This window comes from Taeniopygia guttata, chromosome 1A, assembly GCF_048771995.1.
Source record: "Taeniopygia guttata chromosome 1A, bTaeGut7.mat, whole genome shotgun sequence".
Taxonomy (NCBI): Eukaryota; Metazoa; Chordata; class Aves; order Passeriformes; family Estrildidae; genus Taeniopygia; species Taeniopygia guttata.
Genome location: NC_133025.1, coordinates 71,530,276 through 71,550,948, shown reverse-complemented (window position 1 = coordinate 71,550,948; position 20,673 = coordinate 71,530,276). Strand labels below are relative to the sequence as shown.

Here is a 20,673-nt window from a genome sequence, read left to right as displayed (position 1 = left end):
TGTGTGGCCAGCCCTGGTTCGAAAAAAAGCTGTTCATATTCCAGGCCAAGAGGCAGAGGAGAGGATGGGCAGCAGTGGTGTTTTTGTAGCTATGCATTGTTCAGGACAGCAGTAGTTAAGAAAAGCTGACTTTAAAAGAAAACAAGCAAAGAACCAATCTCGGTGATGTATGTAATGAACAATGTTTCTTGGTCCTTTATACCAGAACTTCGGGGTCTGAGACATTCTCAGGTGGGTCTGTTTTGTTTGTTTGCACATCCATGACTTACCTGAGCTGAAGGAGCTGCTGTGTCACCAGTGGGCAGGAGGTGAAGCCCCAGCCCAAGGCTTCAGACATGATGTTCCTGTCAGCTCACTTTTTGCTTTCTTCACTTCTTGTGTCTCTTTTCTCTTTGCAGTGAAGGTGGAGCCTGTCCTCTATGGGGTCCCAAAGTGAGTTTTGACACAGTCACCCTGCAACTTGAGATAAAACTGGTTTGCCTGTTCCAATAGGTAAGACTGAAGAAAACAAGCCCTACTAGAAAATGCATTGGCCTGCCTATGATTTTAAACACAATTTGGCATGTAATTTGATTCCCTTTAAAACAGGCCAGCTGGTAAAAGTCTAGCTCTAACAGGCACTTGAGAGGAATCTCAGCAAGTTAACATGCTTTTAACACAGCCTGCTCCATCATTCATAGAGACCTGTTGGAGAGCAAGCAATTGTGCTCTCCAGTAGTGCTGTGTGGTCTGCTGGAGCACACCAGGCACTTTACAGTCTCTACCACCACCCTCTCTTCTGAAACAAAGAGCAACAAACCTGAGGAACAACTTGTGAGCCTCTGTCTCATGTACTGGTGTGACCTGACTGAACAGGACAGTTCAGTCCTGTTAAGTAACCTCAAATAACAGCATCCATGCAAGTGTGGCTGCTTTGATGGGTAGATCTCCTTGCAGAGGTTTCATCCTTGACCAGAACAAGTCAGCCATGATCATCATGGACAATTGCTGTCCTGGGAGGACAGTAAGGACCCCAAAATGCTGCTGGGAGAAAAGAGGGACCTTGAACCCCCTGCCCCCTCTGGACTAATACAATTTGATTTTCCCTGCAAGCATGCCAGGTCTCCTCAGGGACTACAACAGCTCTCTCAAGATGCACTGGCTAAGCCCATGGGCTAAAATCCTAATGGGCACTCCTGCCTGGGCTGGCAGGCAGCTTATCTCTCAGAGAGTAACAGCTTCATGTCATTCCCTCCTGCATACGGAGAACTAGCATGGGTTTCTCCCACAGGCAGTGGGAACACTGAGGTGAGCTGTATGGGGAACAGAGAAAATACAGAGGGATTACTTGGATAAACAGGAGGGAAAAACCTTTTTTCCCAGTGCCCTGCAGGCGCTGTGCTCCCAAGAGGAGCTGGCTGAGACAGGACATCTCTGCCAGCTCTTCACCATCTGCTCTTCTGCTCTTCCACCAACCCAGCCAATGTGCAGCGCAAGGATGACTTTAAGTTTCACCCATGCCAAAAAAACACTCCAAAACCCAAATTAAAGTTCTGTAGGGCTGACTTGCACCCTTTACTCAACCCCCATGCCCTACATATCCTCTGCACAGCTGGGCAGCCCCCAGGCACTGTTGGCAGGCCTTACAACTGTATACTTCGGGGTGAAGAGCACATCACTGCTGGAAACCCCCGGGGTGAAGAAGACCAAACCTCTTTCTGGGTCCTGGAAAACATGAAGATGTGACCAACAATTCCAGGAAGAAGACGGGAGCATTTCAAAGTGAATAGCAGCGCACACCATCAGCCCAAATTACTTTCTTTAGCCAGGCTGAGCACCAAAGGTGAAGAGGATGAGCTTCTCCTGACTGGTCTTTCTGCAGCCAGAGCAGCCTCACTGGGCACCCCAAGGCTGGCAGGGCTCATTTCCAGCTCTGCCTCACAGGGCAGTGCTGCTGCTCTGGCTTGAGGATTGCTCATGCTGTGCAGCCCAGCTGGTGGAGGCACCAGGAGGGTGTAGGGTTTGGGAGGATTTTGTATCACCAGCAAGGGAAGGGGGAATAGCTGAGGGGTGGGTGCCACCTCTGAGGAGGCTGAGACACGCTGAGGGTGTTCAGCCCAGAGCCTGGTGGCTGCATTGAGTGTAGCCACTGGGAAGTCATTTATCATACCCTGTGCAAGCAGCCACCCATCAGCAACAATTACTGCTCTTTAACATCTTCCAAACAATGCTCCCTGCAAGCTGTGCTTGCTGTCAGAACCTAAAAAACAGATAGAGGGTGAAAAATCCCGAACCTAACCAAACAAAACCACAGTTTTGCAGGGGTTTTGTGCTTTTCTTTTGAACTCAACAGGTGTTCCTGGTCACCCTGCAAAACCCCAAGGAAAATATCTGCATGCCACTGAAATGAAGCAACTCCAAACCAAACCCTGTGAAGATAATTCCATCTTTTGCTTTTGTTTGGTAGAAATGAATGGAAAAAAAAAAAAAAAAAGAAAGAAAAAAGCTTCAACTCTGGGTTTTCATGATGATAGAGTGGGGTTTTCACCACCATTCCAGTTTTGGACTGCATCTGATGCAGACTCATGGAGACAGGGAACTGTTATTAGAGCTGCATGAATAATCTACAGCAAGTAACTGAATGGAAGTGTTTGGCCTTTTATCTGTTTGTAAACTATCTGTGAGCATGCCTGGATGTTCTTGAATGTGTTTGTTGTTTGAGATAATACTGCCCATAATTTCTGTGAATAATAATTTATTTGTGGCCTGCCTACATGCATTTAGATAGTCAAAATGTCATTTTTGTTCCATGGTTACATGAGTGCAACCCTGAGACTTCCACCAAGAGTGCTCACAGTCAGGAGTGGTAAATTCACTTTCTGTAAAACCCTATTGAAATCTTCTTGGGAAATGTAAGTTCATCTGCAGTATTTGTGGGGGAAAAAGGGAGAAAAAAGCAGTTAAATAACGGAGTGGGGGAGAGGGGGTTGGTAAAATGTTAAAAGGCTTTACCAGGAGATTGCCTGTGCCCCTGAAGCCCATGGAGGTCTGTGGGGATGCAGAGATCCACTGCAGCCTCTTAAGAAGCCCACACTGGAGCAGGGGGATGCCCAAAAGAGGCTGTGACCCCCTGGGAAACCTGTGCTAGGACCTCCAGACCCATAGAGAGAGGAGCCCACTCTGGGACCAGGTTTGCTGGCAGGAGTTGTGAACCTGTGGGGAACCAAGGCTGAAGCAGCCTGTCCCTGAGGGACTGACTCTGTGAAAAAGGGATTCTCCTGGCAGCAGTTTGTGGGGGACTGCTGCCAATAGGATAGACTCCCACTGGAGGCGCTTCTGAAGAACTGTCTCCTGGGGAGGGACCCCATGGTGGGGCGAAGGAAGGACTCCTCTCCCTGAGCAGCAGCTGGAACAACATGTGATGAACTGACTGGAGTCCCCATTCCCTGTCTCCCTGCGACACTGGGGGAGGGAAGCAGGTAGAGCTGGGAAGAAGGAAGTGGCAGGGAGAAGGTATTTTTTAAGGTTTTGTTTTACTTCTCTACTGTTCTGCTCTGACCTTTTTAGGAGTAAAGTCAGTTAATAGCTCTAATTCAAGCCTATTTTGCCCATGGTGGTATTTGGTGAGTGACCTCTCTCTGCTCTTACCTCAGTTATAGTTCCTCTCTCCTGTTTGCCGTGTGCTCATGGGACCAAGGCGAAGACACAGCAAACATTCCACCCATGAGCTCTGCCAGCCACCACAGCAGAGGGCTTTTATAACCATCTTGTCCTCCAAAACCTGGTGCAGACTCCATGCCTGGTGTGCTCTGAGCCCTGCCATGTTATGTCCAGGAGCATCCCTGCCAGGCCTTTGGCAGGCACCAAACTCTGCTAGCAGCTTGGAGAGGAGTTTCTTTGGCAGCAGCACAGGCAGGACCGAGAAAACTTTGCAGGAACACCTCTTGTGTTTGTCTTGATCCACAGTTCATTGGTTACCCTGTGTGGTTGGGTGGTTTTGTGGTAAGGACACTTGGAAGGATAAATTGCATAGGGGTGTTAAAGAAAAAATAGTCAATGCTCAAGACAGGCTAAGTACCTGCATCACAAATGGAGATTTATTTTCAGGGCAAAAACAGTATTTCGCAAACAAAACAGGGCATGAATTCATTTTGGATGTCTGTAAAACTTTCTTCTTCAATTCCTTCAATAGAGGCTTGTTGTTTATCCTTTGCTTTCTGAAAGCAACATACTACAGAAAATTATTTCCTCTGCAAATACTTCCTGACTTCTGAGCCCTCTGCTTCTAAACAGCTTTTTGCTGAGCTATTGTATGTGGGTAAGCATTTCCAAAACATTAGATCTCTTTTGGCCCCCCAAAGAGCAGTGTGGGCTCCACTTTTCTTTTACCTTGTTACAGGCTGCTTAGAAAGCTGATGGACAGCACATCATCGATAGTAAAATCTAAAGCAGTATGGGCAAAGGTGTGGGCTTGGGTCTGGGGGATGAAACAGGCTATGACCTCATGCAACTCTGCTCTGTTTTCTTTCCCAGGCTTTGTCTTTACCACTTAAAACCATGAACATGTGGGGTTTTCTACAGCAGATGAAGAAAAGAAAATTAAACTTTCTGTAATGGAAGGGGGAGAAAAAATAACTCTGCTCTTTTTACACCCTTCCTGCTCTCTCTTTTTGTGTCATTTTACTAGGTACTTTCATCCTCTTCGATTCTACCCCTCATTGTGACTCGTTTATTGTCCCTCTACCTTGTCTTATTCTTTCTTCCCCAGGCAGATTTTAGTGGAAGGGAGTCATTTGAGGGAGTAAATATCTGCCCATCCAGCTTGTGACCAGTACAGACTGAAATAAGTGTTGTACTGAAGATGAGGCTTTTTTGTGGAAAATGAAAACAACAATAACTTTTCCTCATATTATTGACATTTTTTCAGAGTGTATTGTCATTGGTAGAGTGAACTAAAGCCAGAATTTAGGCTTTGGCTATTGAAATGTTTAGATGAAAATTTGCCAAATTCTTAATTTATTTTTCCAATTCTCCAATTAAAGAAAAACCTCCCTGATGATTATTTAAAGAATCTTGCCCACACAGCTCCCTCCTTCCCCTGCTTTTTTTTTTTTTCCATTTTAGTCAAAGAACCAATTTTCCACTTGCACTAATTCAATGCACTCATTTTGTTTCAGAAGCCACATTGCAGTAATGCTGAGAAAGGAGTCCAGAACCAACTGATTTAATGCTTTGCCCATGGTTGTTTGTACCCTTTTTATTTTGCTTTCCCTGTTTTTGAGCTGGGGAATGTTTTATATGCTCAAGTGCAGACAGCATTCTCCAATCCTGCTTTAATGCTGAGCTCTATCACCTGGGCTGTGGCTGCAGGGGTGCATTGTGAGGTCACTCCATTTCTCAGCCAGCTGATAGCTGATGGTGGAGGTTCACGTATGCATGATCTGTAGTTTTTCCTCCTGTGGGGCAGAAAAAATATTTTAAAATCATTCTCAAAGAGTTAGGCTGAAAGACAGTCTGTCATTTTGGGTTCTACATGATGCGCGTGTGTGTGAAGGGTAATGGAGGGTTGAGATTGATTTGAACCTGACAAAAAATAGTATGAAAGATTGGTAGTGAAGTCATGGTGCTCGAGACCAATAATTAAACTGTGAAGTCTCCACCCTTTCCTCTCCTGCAGAGGAAATCAATTAATGTAATTCACTTTGAAAATCTCAGGTTCTGTTTTTTAAGGGATAAAAGGACTTGGGGTCATGTTTGAAACTGAGTGCTGTGAAGGGTTGTGGTGATGGGATCCAAAACTGTTGTAAAGGATTGCAGAGGATCCCTGGACACATTTCTTCCATGGGGGATGAGAAAGATTTATTTAAAACCAGCACTGACTTGCACCTTAGACATGCTGCTGGTGTGCAGCCTGTTTGTCCTTGCCTTGCTTCAGCACATCCCCAGCTTACAACACCCAGCCTGGCTCCATGCTCCAGGCTCTGCCTCAGCCTTAAAAGCAAAGGGATGATGCACATTCTTCAAGCAAGACAAAGGATGCTGGTTCTGGGGGAGCTGGGATGTTCCTTTCTTGGCTGTAACCCTGAGGGATTTGGGAAGGGAGACCTGAAGTGGAGCATAGCCTGAGTGTAGGAAGATTGAGGAGGAGCAGGGGCTTACTGTTTGAATGTCTCTAACAACTGTTGATATTTAACTATTGATTGACTGAACCATTCCCAGGACAACACTTTTTGCTCCACAGGATTGGAAATAGTGCTTGAATGGGGCTGCAGCGAGGTTACAGAGCTTCACCCAGGTCCGAAGGCATCAAGTCACCTTCATTTCCAGATAGGACAATGATTGCAGTGTCATTTTGCAAAGAAAGACATGTGATGGCTGGCTGGCTTTAGTGTGCACCTGGTTTGTGGGGATGCCATGGTTAGGTCACCAGGAAGGTTAAATTTCATTTCTTAGACATGAGAGACACTTGGCCCAAGATGCCTGTGGGGCCTGGCAGCACCCAGGACAAGGTGTTAATGACGGAGCTGGCAAGGTGGGTGTCTGGCTGCTTCCTTGTCATTACTTGGGGACACTTGGTCACAGCAGGGCAACTCAGGCCAGGCTAGGAGAGTTAGCTTAAGAGTAACTATGTTTCTTTCACAGGGGATATACAAGACTGAAGCAGATTTTGCATGAAAATTGTTCACCATCTTTGCAACCTTAGGGATTTGTGGCACAATGTGGAAATACAGCAAGGAGAGGCTCTGAGGCTCTGGGTGCCTCTATGTTCCTGTGACTCTAAAGCAGTATTTAAACCCTGTCCAATTCCTGACTCTTGCAACATCATAAATTATCTTAATATGAATCTAAATATCACAAACTTCTGTCTTAATTTGGCACTGATTAGTTAAAGACACAGTCCTGGAGCAGAGTCAGAACACATGGACAGGATGGTCAAGGCCAAGATATTCAATAGTCCTTATGGTTCTGTCTTCAAACTTTCTCCTTACAGCTGCTGCGCTGTCTTCTTGCAACCAGGTCACCGTTGCCTCCCCTGAAGGCAACACCTGTCCCAGCATGGGCATTCTGTAAGTGAGCACTTAGGACATACCCAGCATGGGGAGAGTCTGGAATAATTGTTTGTGTTGCAATCTTAACCACCAGATGATTTACACCTGGACAACAAGCTTTGATGCCCTTTTGGTCACTATCTGGGTAAGGCTATGCAGAGAGATTTATGTGCTTGCAGTTATGTCTCCCAGATCTTCAGTTTTCAGTTGCAAAGACAAAAATCAGTTGCTGAAATGCTCCTCCTGAAGACTCTACAGATCTTGTGTGTTGTGATCCTAGAAATACTGTCCAGCCTGGCAGGATTGGCCTAAAACCAGCAGTGCCTCAGACCAGGATGGAAGTTTGCTGATCAAACAGTGAGGAAGAACACTTGACTGTGCTTTAATTTACTGTCTTGCACTGCTAGCAAAGCTATGTGCATAAATCATAGTGATTAATAAATCTGTTATATCCTTCCTTATTTCCTATTTGCAAACTGCCCAAGCAATTTTCTCAACTGCATTTGTTATCCAGAATTTTTCACTGACTAATTTCTAGAGAAAATTCTTGTGTTTTTATCTTGTCTGGGAAGTTGTGCTGAGTCTGACATTGGAGCTGTTTTCATTAGAGACATAAATCTTTCTTCTGTTGTTTAAAAATCACATTTCCCATGCTACCATTTGCAATTACAGATATGAAACTTGCTTTCTTTGACTGCTCTTCAACGTCCATTTATCACTGGCTGCCTCAGCTGCTGTTGAAGTGCTGGTAAACTGCATCACCCTCACATTTGGGACCAAACACCATAAACAGAAGCATGAATTTACTGGCACAGAGGTTAAAAAGAGTGAAAGAGCAGCTGTGAAATTTTGGGAATAGGGCAGTGGGTAAAGAAAAAAGAAAGTGAACATGGATTACTATTTGATTCTGTACTTTAAAAGAAAATGTTGGCTACCGTGGCCTTTTGTAGGGGGAAGAATCCTGAAAATATACCCTGAGGATGGCGACTAGGTCAGGAGTCTCAGGGAAAAGCTGAGGGGAAATGGTTTGTTCATTGCTTGGGACTCAGCTTAGGACTAATCTGCCCAGAGAACTTTGAGAAGGCAGAAATGGAGATTACTTGTTTCTGGGATCAGGATTCAGCTAAGAAAAAGTTCTCCAAGAAAATTTTTGTAGCAGTTGGTAGAATAAGAGTCTCTGAACTCAAAAGCAAGCCAATGCATGCATGCAAAAACATTTGCAATTGTTTAGTGGAACAACGACTGCCTTAATAGTACACCATTAGGCAGAGGGCCAAGAGGCAAAAGTATTTGTAAATAGGGTTTGCTAATTTTTTCCACTGGCGAACATAGCAAAAGAAGGAGGGAGGAGTTAGTACTCTGAAGAGACAGTCAGACTGGGAACACGGGTCCCTCTAGATTTTTGAGCAGAATCCCTCTGCAATCCATATCCCAAATGCAAATAAGAAGTTTATCTCTGGGTGTTTGTATTTTTGTGTGTGCGTGTGTGCATAGCAGGGGGATATAAAGAAGGCATGGTAAGGAGACATTCCTCCAGCTCAGAAACAGGAGATGTAGGGTAGCAAGAAATGTAGGAGGAACTTTCCCTAAAAGGATGTCAGGGACTAATTGAGAAGCAGTCAATGCTGGATATTTCTTCCCGGAGACCTGTCCTTTGGAAGACCCTCTCACATGTTGGTGGTAGGGAGCTGATGGGGTGGCTGTGTCCCTACCCCAGCTCTCCTCCCTCCCCTCCATGGCTCACTCCTGGCTGTGGCTGTGGAAGGAATTCTCATCCTAGAGTGACACTCTGGAGCATACTGAGATAAAGGGATTTGGGAGGTTGGCAGCAGAACCCCTCAGCAACTGGGCCTGGGGAAGGTTTGCTGTCTCCCTCTGACACATGGCTTAGAGATGTCCCTTCCACAACCTTTTTTCATTTACAGAGAAAATCCTCTGTGCAGGTTCTGTCTGTTCTGTGGCTGTTGCTGCTGTTCCCACCTGTGTGGTGAACCTGAGCTATGTGCTGTGGACAGAGAAACACAAGGAGGTCATCAGGGTTGTCACTTCTATAGAAACACAGAGACCGAGGACTCAGGCTTGGAGTACAAGCTAACAGTTTGTTCTGGTTGCAAGCAGAAAGGCTTTTCACAGGAGTATCAAAGTATGGGCTGAAATTTTGTAAGAGCATTAATTTGTCTCCTTTCTGACACTTGCTCATCAGATCTACTCTTGCACCCACCTGTGCTGCTCCTTGCCACAGCAAGAACAGGCTTGACTGAGACACTACTTTACTGCAGAAAAGAACAGGCTATGAAGATTTTTTTTTTTCTAAATTGAATGATTTCCTCAAATTCACCATCCTACTGTTAGTGTTTCTTCTTGACCTTGAAGCACAATAATTAATCCCTTTGATGTACACTCATTCAGTATCCAAACAAGCGATACTTGTATCTTAACTGGACAAACTGAAGCCTTTTCAGGTGGAGCTTATCTGAAGACTGAAATCAGTTTGACTTCAGATTAGACAAAACTCAAACTGTGAATAATTTGTATCTAAACAGTGAAAAGATGAATCTTGCACTGTTCACAGTGTGTGAACACACATTGTTCATGTGAATAATATAAACTCTTACAAAAAACTAAAGGTGGTTAATGATAAACCTCTAGTTAACATTTACCTTAGAAAAAAATAAAAAGGCATCTTAAAGGTGATGAGAAGGAACTAATGTTTTACGCAAATCAAGCCAGTATTTCAGCAGAACTCTCTCAATCAGGATCTGCTATTCTCCCTCTGAAACAGTCTGACCATGTGCAACTGGAAAAAAAAAAAAAAAAGGAAAGAGTCCAAGGGAGGGCTTGCACAGGTAGCACCAATTTCAGAGGGGACTGGGAGCAGAGGAAAAGCAAAATGTGTTAAGCTAAAATCATCACATGCTGGCTAACAATGCCCTACTGGCATATTTAGGTTTTCTGTAAAATGTTTTGCACCACAAACTCCTTACTTACACAAGAGTCGAGGAAATGTGTGACTGTTTGAAAGAGCCTTGGGTGTCCCTCCTTTTTAAAACCAAACACTGTGCTGCATCCTTGATGGTGTGTGGGAGTGAGGAGTGGGTTCTTAGGGCAGTCAGACAGTTTGGTGAAGGTCCAAGCACAGGTTTTTACATCTCCTTTTCCACTTCTCTGATGCATGCCTGAAGACTTCATGTTTTACCCATCTGGATGTAGGAGCATGAGGCAAACTCCCTCTCAGTTCACTGATATTCACTAATTAAGTGAACATGCAGCACCTTTGCACTTTCCTGATTTGGGAGGGGATGTGGGAGCCACACAGGAACAAGGCAGGGTAGTTAAAACACCTTTGGCCTCCACCAGACCTCTCCTGTTCCTCCAGTTTGGTCTGGGGGCTCTGCCGCTTGTGTTTGCCTCCAGACTTGGGGCTGCAGAAGCCTAGATCCTCTGAGCTCAAGTTGTACTTTCTTAATAATACATTTAATAACTATTGAAAGAGGAAAAGGTCATGGGTTGATCATTTTCAGAGAGCACAGAAAGTTGCTTACAGGGAGATTGAGAAGGAACCCCCCAGCTCACTGCTTTTGTGGCTTGTGACGGAATCCCACTAAAAACAATTTGTGATTTATTTCAGCTGCATAATAATATTACAAAGTAATAAAAATAAAGGCATATTTAATGATGTTCTTCCATTAAATGGTATGCCCTGGCTGTCTACCAATGGCTTTACAGACCTACTGGCGCCTGTGTCAAGACTCTTTTCTTTCAGCATGGGGAGAGACATTAAATACCATGATAGAGTCCTACATACCACCAGGTTATGCTGCACAATCAATTTCCATTAGGCAAGTAATTTTTTCCTTTCCTTGGCCATTACTACTTTGTTATGCTAATAGATATGCTTGTGCAGTGGGACCCAATTTAAACAAAGACTTGAGAGTAACTTTGCTGGACACAGCCAGAATGGGACATCTGGGTCTCATCACAGTCAAAGGTCTCTTCCCTCACTGTCTCATCTTCACAGCATATCAGTGCTCTCAAGCACTGCTCTCTTCAAGTGTCCAGAATACATTTGTTATTTTCATTATTAGCTGAAAGAAATCAGGCAAAGAGTGTTCAGAAGAGGACAGGAAGAAGGATTTTCAATTGTAAAGGACATGGGAGAAAAAATTAGGAGAGGAATTACCATAGTGGGGTAGAAATAATTTGTTGACATCCTCCTCAAAGTTTTTAGAAGCATTTTACAAATAGCATCAGATCATTTCTCCAAAACAAACACAAAATGCTCTTGGGCAAGAGCACAGGGGCTTGTGCTTGCTGTCCTGGTATACAATGAGATGCAAGAGGTGGATCCTACCCCAAAGAGCAGTTCAGCAGGGGAGGGCTGAGCAGGCAGGACTGCAGCTCACCAAAGGTTCAGTGTCAAAACCCAGTGTCTGGGGAAAGTGCACTTGCATGTTCTTGTTGAAATCTCCATTTTCTGCGTTTCCTGAGCCATTGCAGAAAGGTTAGAAGTTCCTCTCAAGTGGTCAGAGTGAGGTGAGCAGCTTGTACTTCCATGTGCTGACTGGCTGCAGAAAGAAATGGAGTTTTGTGTTCTCACATGTTGTGCAGTGTGAGGTTAAAGCCATGAAGGTCCTTTCTGCCATGGAAAGGGCTTGGTTCATCTCTGGCTCAGCGATAGTTTCCCACAGAGTTACCAGAACCACTTTAGTAGTGCTTGTGTTTCCTTGAAGGTTTCCCATCCAAGGATCCAGCAATTTTGACCTTGGTTGATTATTCCTAGAGGGGACCTACACACACAGCATCCTCCTACATGAAATTGCTCTGCAAGGTGAATCCCAGCCTGTTCCAGAGGAGAACAAGGAGCCTGGGAGCAGGGAGAGAAGTTCTGCCCACTTGCTGCATCTTAGCTTCCCCCATTCTTAAGCCAGACCTTGAACTACCCAGGATTTTAGGCTGAAGAAGAGAGTTTGCCACCTACAAATTAGTAGCCAATGCTGAATGTGTTTTATTCATTTTTATCCTCTTCTCATAAGATATTGTTTGTTTATTACTTATACTGTTCATAGGAACAAAGCATAAATGATTACAACAAGTTTTCTGCCAAGCAATTTTGGTGCACTCCAGAGAGAGCCCCTCCTCATGCCAGGATCACATCCAGTTATAGGTAGTGGAGACCTTTTTGGGAGAGGCAAAAAGATGAATTCTTCAAAGAGTCTTCTGGCTCTTCAGGTCCTCAGCAGGGGACAAGGAAGAGGAGGGGAAAGGGAAGGAGTGAAGAAGGAGAAGGGGAAATAGAGAAGGGGTAGGAGAAGGAGGAAGACAGATGGGGGAAAGAGGTGAAGGAGAAGGAAAAGCAAAAAGAAGGAGAAGAAGAAATGAAAAGAAGGAGGAGAAGGTGTAAAATGAGAAGAAGGAGAAGGAAGAGAAGAAGAAGGAAGAGAAAGAGGAAAGAAGAAGGAGAAGGAGAAGGAGAAGGAGAAGGAGAAGGAGAAGGAGAAGGAGAAGGAGAAGGAGAAGGAGAAGGAGAAGGAGAAGGAGAAGGAGAAGGAGAAGGAGAAGGAGAAGGAGAAGGAGAAAGAGAAGGAGAAGAGAAGGAGAAGGAGAAGGAGAAGGAGAAGGAGAAGGAGAAGGAGAAGGAGAAGGAGAAGGAGAAGGAGAAGGAGAAGGAGAAGGAGAAGGAGAAGGAGAAGGAGAAGGAGAAGGGGAAGGGGAAGGAGAAGGGAGAGCCCAACATTTTTCCCTTCCCACTTTGCATGTTAGTGAAATTGCAGTTCTGCCCAGTCCTTAGATAAAAACATAAGATCCCGAGCAGAGGGTGTGTGACTCAGGGAGATTGGCTCCTCTGGTGCAGGGCCTAACCTTTTATCTGCCTTGATCTCTCCTCCACGACCTCTTTCAAAAGCTCTTTTTCTGCACTGTAATGCTCTGCCAATCATAATTTGCATTTCAGAACGCATGAAAGAACTGTTTCCTATCTCTGGTGGAAAAAGGGAGGGGGAGGGTAAAATGTATTTAAAGTCAAACTGAGATGTTTCTTTTAAAGCCTGCTACGCGAAAACAAAAGGCGTTTCCATTCCGGGCGCAGCTCTGGGAGCGGTCACAGGCGGGAGGTGTTGACAAGCCGTGTGCGCGGGGTCACGCTCCCGTTCTACTCGAGTGCCAGCTCTGCCTCGGGGCGGATCGGTGATCCCGGGCCGTGCATATCGCACAGGTCTGATGGCACAGCCACTGCATCCATCCATCCACCCATCCATCCATCCCTCCATCCATCCACCCATCCATCCATCCATCCATCCCTCCATCCATCCATCCATCCATCCATCCATCCATCCATCCATCCATCCATCCCTCCATCCATCCATCCATCCATCCATCCATCCATCCATCCATCCATCCATCCATCCATCCATCCATCCATCCATCCATCCATCCCTCCATCCGTCCGTCCGTCCGTCCGTCCATCCATCCATCCATCCATCCATCCATCCGTCCATCCATCCATCCATCCATCCATCCATCCATCCATCCATCCATCCATCCATCCGTCCGTCCGTCCATCCATCCATCCATCCATCCATCCATCCATCCATCCATCTATCCATCCATCCATCCATCCATCCGTCCGTCCGTCCATCCATCCATCTATCCATCCATCCATCCATCCATCCATCCATCCATCCACCCATCCATCCATCCATCCATCCATCCCTCCATCCATCCATCCATCCATTCCCGGCCCCGCTGGTCAATACTTGCCGGAGAGGGCGGCGCAGAACCCCCCGAACCGAAGCGCTGAAGTTCTCCTCTCTCCCGCAGGACCGAGCACTCGAGCGGGTTCTGGGCGCGGGCGGGAACCAAAGCGCTCCGACGGCGCTGGGATGCCAGGTTCCCCGCCCGGAGGTGCTGTGTGTGTGTGCCCAGCAGCTCCCCCCAGCACTCGGCTAATCTCTATTACATATCTACAGACAAAACAGCTCCTTGGCATCGTGCGGCGGATGTCTGCAACTTCTGCCAGGACGCTGAACAGGGGCCAGGAACTTGGGTGGAGACAGGAGCTAGGAGGTCATCTGGGGTTGCTGCTCTTTGTTAGAGCTAAATAACGTTGTGAATGTATTAAGCTCCTTTCCACGCACCGATTTTTTTTTTTTTTTTTTCCAATGCCTTCAATAGCATTCCCCCTCACCACTGGGCTGGATTCATGTACAAATATGCAAAGCATAGCAATCTGCTCATTTGCACTTAGCATGAAAGCCTGAGTTTGACTTTTTTTTTCAGAAAAATGGACCAATATACTTTCTGCAAAGGTTTGCTCTGTGAGAACAGCAACTTAGGTGCTTTGTCATTTCCTCACTTTTAGACACTGATCAGTCACCTTCACAAAACTTTCAGATGATCTCATTCCCTAAGAGAATAAGTGCACGAGTAAGATCTGCATTTTATACAACTGATGCTATTAAATGAGTTCTGTGGCTGCATGGATGCATCTGCTTGTTCTGAACTATTAGATGCCAGAGTGTTTATATATATATATATGTAAAATTGAGTAGTTTGTGTGGATATCCTTCTAAAAACAGCCTGCAGATGACAGGAGGTTAACAGTTCAGCAATCCAAATGACAGTTGCTTTCCATGTCAAATTACAGGAAAATGGTTAGTTACATAGAAAGATAAGCCATTTGCTACCAAGAAAATCAAAGTTGCTGGGTGCATGTACACGTGGAGTTCAGGGTTTCACGGCAAAGTCTCCAGTGCTGAGACTGGTGCTCCCATGGCTTCTTCCTTTTTTTATTCAGGTATTCTTTTACTCAAACATGTGCTGTCTACTGAATTGCACCTACCCCCTGCTACCCTGCCTGAGGTTCACAGTCATGGGAGATGTGTTGTTAGGGTTGACATAACCAGGCTTTTTGGTGGTGGGCAACAGCCCTATTCTTCTCCAGACTGGACAACATCTGTGAACATCCCCATTACATTCTTTCTTCAGCCCTGTTATTTTAACCGGTCCTTTCCCTAACAGATAGCACAGAGTAAGACAGAAAAATCACAGGCCCTAAAACATCACAGGTGTTCTCTGCAGTCACCTCTGCCGAGCCTGGCATGACGTATGTGGGGTGGGATGCAGAAAATGGTGCTGGACATCACAAAAATCCCATAATGGATGTCCTTGGCAGTCCTGGGGGAGGTTGTAGCACATATTCTGCAAGGCTCCTCTCTCAGGAGAAGCTTTGTGTTGTTATATAAAAGGCATCACAAGCTTTATGCACCACTCACCTGCTGCTCCTGTTCACCCCTGGAACAGGATTGCTTTGTATCAGGCCAAAAAGTGCTTGAGTCTGAGATGCAAATACACCTGTTATCTCCATATGTTTATCTAATGACATAAAACATCTTATTATTTCTTAAATAATAAATATGTACTTGAAAATTTTTTTCCCCCTGGAGCCTTGCTGGATGAAAGGTGTCGTTACTTAAAATATTTTATTCATGGCTGTGTTTATCCAGACTGTGGCACTCTTTTCCAGAGACATTATCTAATTCTAGCATCTGAGAGAATCTTTGAATAAGATTTTGTGGTAACCACAAATAACAAAGGGAGGAAGATTGTGGAAAGATAAAAAGGTTGATCTTGCTTTGCAGCAGGCAAGCTAAAAATTCCCTGCAGTCCCTCAGTCCTACATCCCAGTCTCTTTGTGCTGCTTTGCTCTTTAATAATGGCTTCTTTTCTTTAAGAAAAAAAAAGGACAAGACAAATTGTCTAGCCACAAGAATTTGAGCAATGCTTTTAATCTGAGTGAAGAAATGTACTGCACTGCTTGGCTGCCTTTAAAGTCTATTATTGCAATATGTCAGCAAAAGGTGTACTTGTAGAAGGGAGAGCTGTAGCTTAATGTAACTACACCATAAAGTTATTTATCCCTGCTGTGCTTGATTTACAATCCTCAATAACTTCCTTGATTTTTTTTTTCTGCTAAGAAACCTTGAGGTTGTGCCTGCAGAGGTGGAAGCAGGGGGTGATTCACTGCTCCTCACCCCTGCCCTTGTCTCTCAGCCAGACAAGCTGGTCCATGATTAATTTTAATTCTTCTCTAAATAACATGAGGTTTAAGAAAAATGAAATTTCACTGCACCTTTTAATCTGAAATGTACTGAGCAACACAAGCTTTTCTTGAATGGAAATAAACATTTTCACCCTAAGGACCGGTGACATCTTGATGCTCTTTTTGCACAGATCAAGAGCCTGACATGGGCCTGCCTCTCCCCCACTGGTCTCCAGCTGTGTCCTTCCTCCCTTAGCCCAAGGTACTCTGCTTTACAGGACCCCCACATCACTGATGGGATCTTGTGTGCACATCTCTGTCAGACCACGTAAGTGGGTTGGGGAGTAGATTCCATAAATCCATGCAGAAGGACAGGGACTCTGATCATGTTTCATTTCCCATCAGGGGAGACAGTACCATGGTGCTCTGGGACCCAGCCCAGCCCTGGGCCCTGACAGACTGGTGGGAGCAAAGGGGATCAAAAAGTGTTTCCCATTAATTCCTGGAGTCCTCAGTTTCCTTGACACACCAAAACGTGCATCTTGTGGTTCACAGCCTATACAAAGAACTTGATACATGCCTTGGTAAGGCCCGAAAGTTTGGATATTCCTGGGTGCACACATTTTCTTATTACACATTTGGGAGGGTCTGTTCACCCTCTCAGTGAAAACAGCTCTGCACACAGATATAAACCCATGTATTGGAAAGCAGGGAGACAGATGGCCTCTATTACTCCATGTAACCAAAAACAGGACGCAGATGATCTGAAGCAATTAGAAGAGGAGTTTTCCTATCTGAGAGTTTTAAAGATATTTCATTCATCATATGCTTAGTGGCACGGCTCTAGCTCCAAGGACCTATCTGAGGCAGGGATTCTAAAATATTAATAATAAAGCTTTTCTGTTCACTGTAATATTATGATTGTAAAGTGTTAGCTTGCATGAGCCCTTGACACCAAAAGCAACTGATATGCATCACCCCAAATGCTGTGAGTTTCCCTTTTTCAGGGGAGTCATGAGAGTGTTTCTCCACTTCCTTCATGCCAAACCCACCATAATTTTTAGGAACAGTTCAGCAAACCCTTATCTGGGACACTCCTTTCCAGTGACCTTTCCCAGCTCACCTTGGCCCAGCGGCAATGGAGCAGCGAAGGCTCCTGTTTTCAGGCCTAATTGTGTGGGAGGAATTGGCCTGTTCCAAGGAAGCTGGGAGAATGTTTGTTTGGCAAGTGTGTGTGTGCTGGCTTTGCCCCATCCACTGAGGCTGCTCAGCTCTCTGGAATGCTCCTTGCCTGCATCGAGGGGATTATTGGGCAGGTGGAAGGTTTTTATCCTATAAACACAGCTGATCATATGGAGCAACAACTTCTCAGCAACACCTATAAGACAAAGGGATGAAGTGGGAAGAGATCATCTGAAAGAGGGACCTAGACAATCAGAATCCTTAAATCCATATTTAGTTCTTGAGCTGATTTTCTCATACGTGTTGCTTCTGTGTAACTCCTCCTATGCAGCAGAAGCCGCTGTGAAAAGAAAACCAGTGTATGTGCACACCATGTATCATAAATCACTTCATCATACACTGAAGCATGGCCAGTCCGGGGTGAAAACCAGGCAGATGTTTAACATGCCATGGCACAGCAGCTCCCCAGAGCAGATTTCAGTGGGGCAGGAAGAACACCACAAAACTGCAAAGATTGAGTTAGGCGAGATGTAATTACCAAACCTGGACTATGTCCAGGACACTGGGGAAAACCCTCCTGCCTCTGCAAATTTGATTTTAACAACTTTAATTTTAAACACCTGATAGTCATATTTCTTGCCAAGTTAACAAATTGCTGAGAGAGGCAGCATTTCCTAAATAGAAAAAAATCCTTAGAAATTAAGAAAAGAAAGAAAAAAACCAACAAGAGTTTCATCCTATAAGATTTGTGACACCTCATTGGGAAACCATGAAATATCCACTGCAAAACCATATTTTCTGGGTTGTAGGTCAGCTTAACTCATAGCACCCTACAGCTCAGGCCAATATTTTGTGCATGGAAGTGATGAATTGTAGAAAGTGAAATTGCATAGGGGCATCAGCAGAGGGAATCCAGGTCAGAGCAGTACAGAAAAAAACCCAAGAAGAACCTGCCTAAAATAAAAAGAAAACTCAGCTTATTTTGCTGTTGAAACATATTTGTGCACCAGCATTTATTGGTGACAATGCAAATATGCACCACTGACAACCAAATGGTTTGACACACCAGGTTGCTTTTGTGGAATTCAACTATATCTACAGCCCTGCAACAAAACAAGCAAAGTAAAATGAACACCTGAAAGAAAACTTCTTGTATAACACACATTCTCAGGATGTCAGGAGGAACACTGCTGACCTTGGATACCCCTGAGATTTGCCATGTGAGCAGAGCAAATCAGTTCTCACACCAATTTGCAAGCTTTGGAATAAGCAAGTCCTGACCCGGTTTTAGCACAGGGGGATGGAGTAGGTGATTTTCTGGGTTCTCTTCCAGCCAGAAATTTCTGTGATATTAGGGCTCACTCCCAAAACCTATAAACCAGGTTCCAAAAGATAATGGAAAAATAATAAAGCATCTACTACTACAAGCTGTTAGGTGCTGCAGGAAGCCAATGATACCCTGCAGAAGGGTGCCCCATAATAGTTTGCAGACGAGTGGCTGTAAGTAGAAGAAGCTGTACTTGCATCACCCTGAAGTAACAAGAAGCACATGGAGAATCTATTTTCCTGGCTTTTTCACCCAAGTGAAACAACTTTCCCCAGTTGCTGCTGAAAGGAATTTAATGAAATAATCTATATGCGAGATTATTTCCATGTTTGCACAAAACATGAAACAAGTGTTTGGGACTTGCTCTGTCCCATTTTCAGGCTCTGGTTGTGTTGCACATGGGACACATTTATCTCAGATGGAAAAAATCTGCAGCATTGATTTCCCTGGTGTATGTGCTGCTCACACTAGGATGGTAGATACCACCCTAAGAGCAGAGCCTGAGCTGTGGCTGCTGAGCATGTGGCCCTGATCACACAGGAGCGTCAGTTCCCAAAGGGGAAGAGGAGGGCTCAGGCAGGTGCAGCTGTACCTGTGTGCCAGCCTGCTGAGCATCCTCCTGCTGTGCAATCCTCGCACCAGACCTTCCACCAGCGCTGCCACCCTGTCCTGAACACCCCGAGTCTGAACTGAGCCACTATGAGAAAGTGCCACTTGGGGGTTTAGGGACTGGCCACAAAGCCCTGCAGCCAACCAAAGTCAGGGGTCAGCCCTCAACAGCTTTAGGGCTTTTATGCCCAGCTCATATCACCCCATCCAGAAAGTAATTCAGGCAATTAACCCTGCTACAACCCCAAAAGGTGCACAGTGTCATTGGTCTGCTCTAAAATTGCAAACACATGGAAAAACAGTGGTGCAATTTTTCTTAATTAGAGAAAATGACCACACTTGAGGAAAAAAAAAAAGATTACACTGTTCTAATCACAATGAATGAATATACAAAAAGCCCAGCTGCACATCTTCATGCTACATCCAAATAGTTTGAAAAGCTTGTAACAGACTGGCCTAGCCCAGGAAGTGTGTTCAGAAACAGACTGAAATAACTGCCTTGTGCTATTTGGGGGGAACCCAACTATCTCCTTTATTTATGCCTAAACACGCATAGCTTTTAATGGGAAAAAAAGAAACACAGTAAACTCTCGTGATGTTGCCTATAATGTATTGCTTCCACCACTTCTCCTGCACACACCTGACACACACACATGCACACACACAAGCATGTTAATTTTTACTGCTGAGGAGAAGCCTGAGTTTGTTTAGATTTGAGACAAAAGCAGCAGTTTATCACCTCATGTCGTTCTGAAACCCTGACATTTACAAAGCTCTTTCCAAACCAGTTCATTAAACACTGCATGTGTCTTAAGGCCATACGCAGAAGTATAATTTAGAGTGTATATTTTATAGGTTTCTTTTTCTGGTTTACCCACTGATTATTACGTGCTGTAAAATTTCAATTATCCCAACCAGTCAGGGGAATAAAAAAGGGAAAGAAAAGTAGGTGATGGAAAAGTGTGTGTTAACAAATGCCATAGAAAAGAAGCCAATGTGATACGCAGATTTCAGTGTTATTAATGTCCCTTTCTCTTCTCACAGACAGACTAGCAGTATGAATAAAAAGCACAAAATGACCACTAAATAATCTGTCTCATTCTTACATGCAGCAGATACTTCAAACCACTGTGGACAAATCCATGGGTGAAATTTGTCTTAGCTTTCCCAGTGCAAACTCACAGAGGAACAGTACAGCCCAAATTAAGGGCTGAATTTGGCCCAGCTAGTAAAAGGAAAGACTTGAAAGAGACGAGAATATGCCTGCAAATTTTCCACATAACCTGTAAGTCAAACAACCCAATTCTTGAGTGTATGTCTGCCCTCTCTGTACGTGGGGCAGATGTACAGGGCTAAAATGGCTACTGATATAAAGAAAAATGTTCCCAAATAATTTCACCTTTGTCCATTTACATAATTTACAGTGACACCCAATGTCCTTAAGAGCTGCAAACACAAAATGCTGTACCTGAAAAATAAAAAATCACAGA

The 20,673-nt window shown here is 44.7% G+C and overlaps 1 long non-coding RNA gene across 1 annotated transcript; it reads left to right on the top strand.

Annotated features, from left to right (window-relative positions):
- LOC140682265 (uncharacterized) lies at positions 1-2,895 on the top strand. The gene is made up of 2 exons (XR_012053782.1): positions 1-231; positions 399-2,895. It is a non-coding gene; the product is annotated as an uncharacterized lncRNA (long non-coding RNA).
- Positions 2,896-20,673: the final 17,778 nt, after the last annotated feature.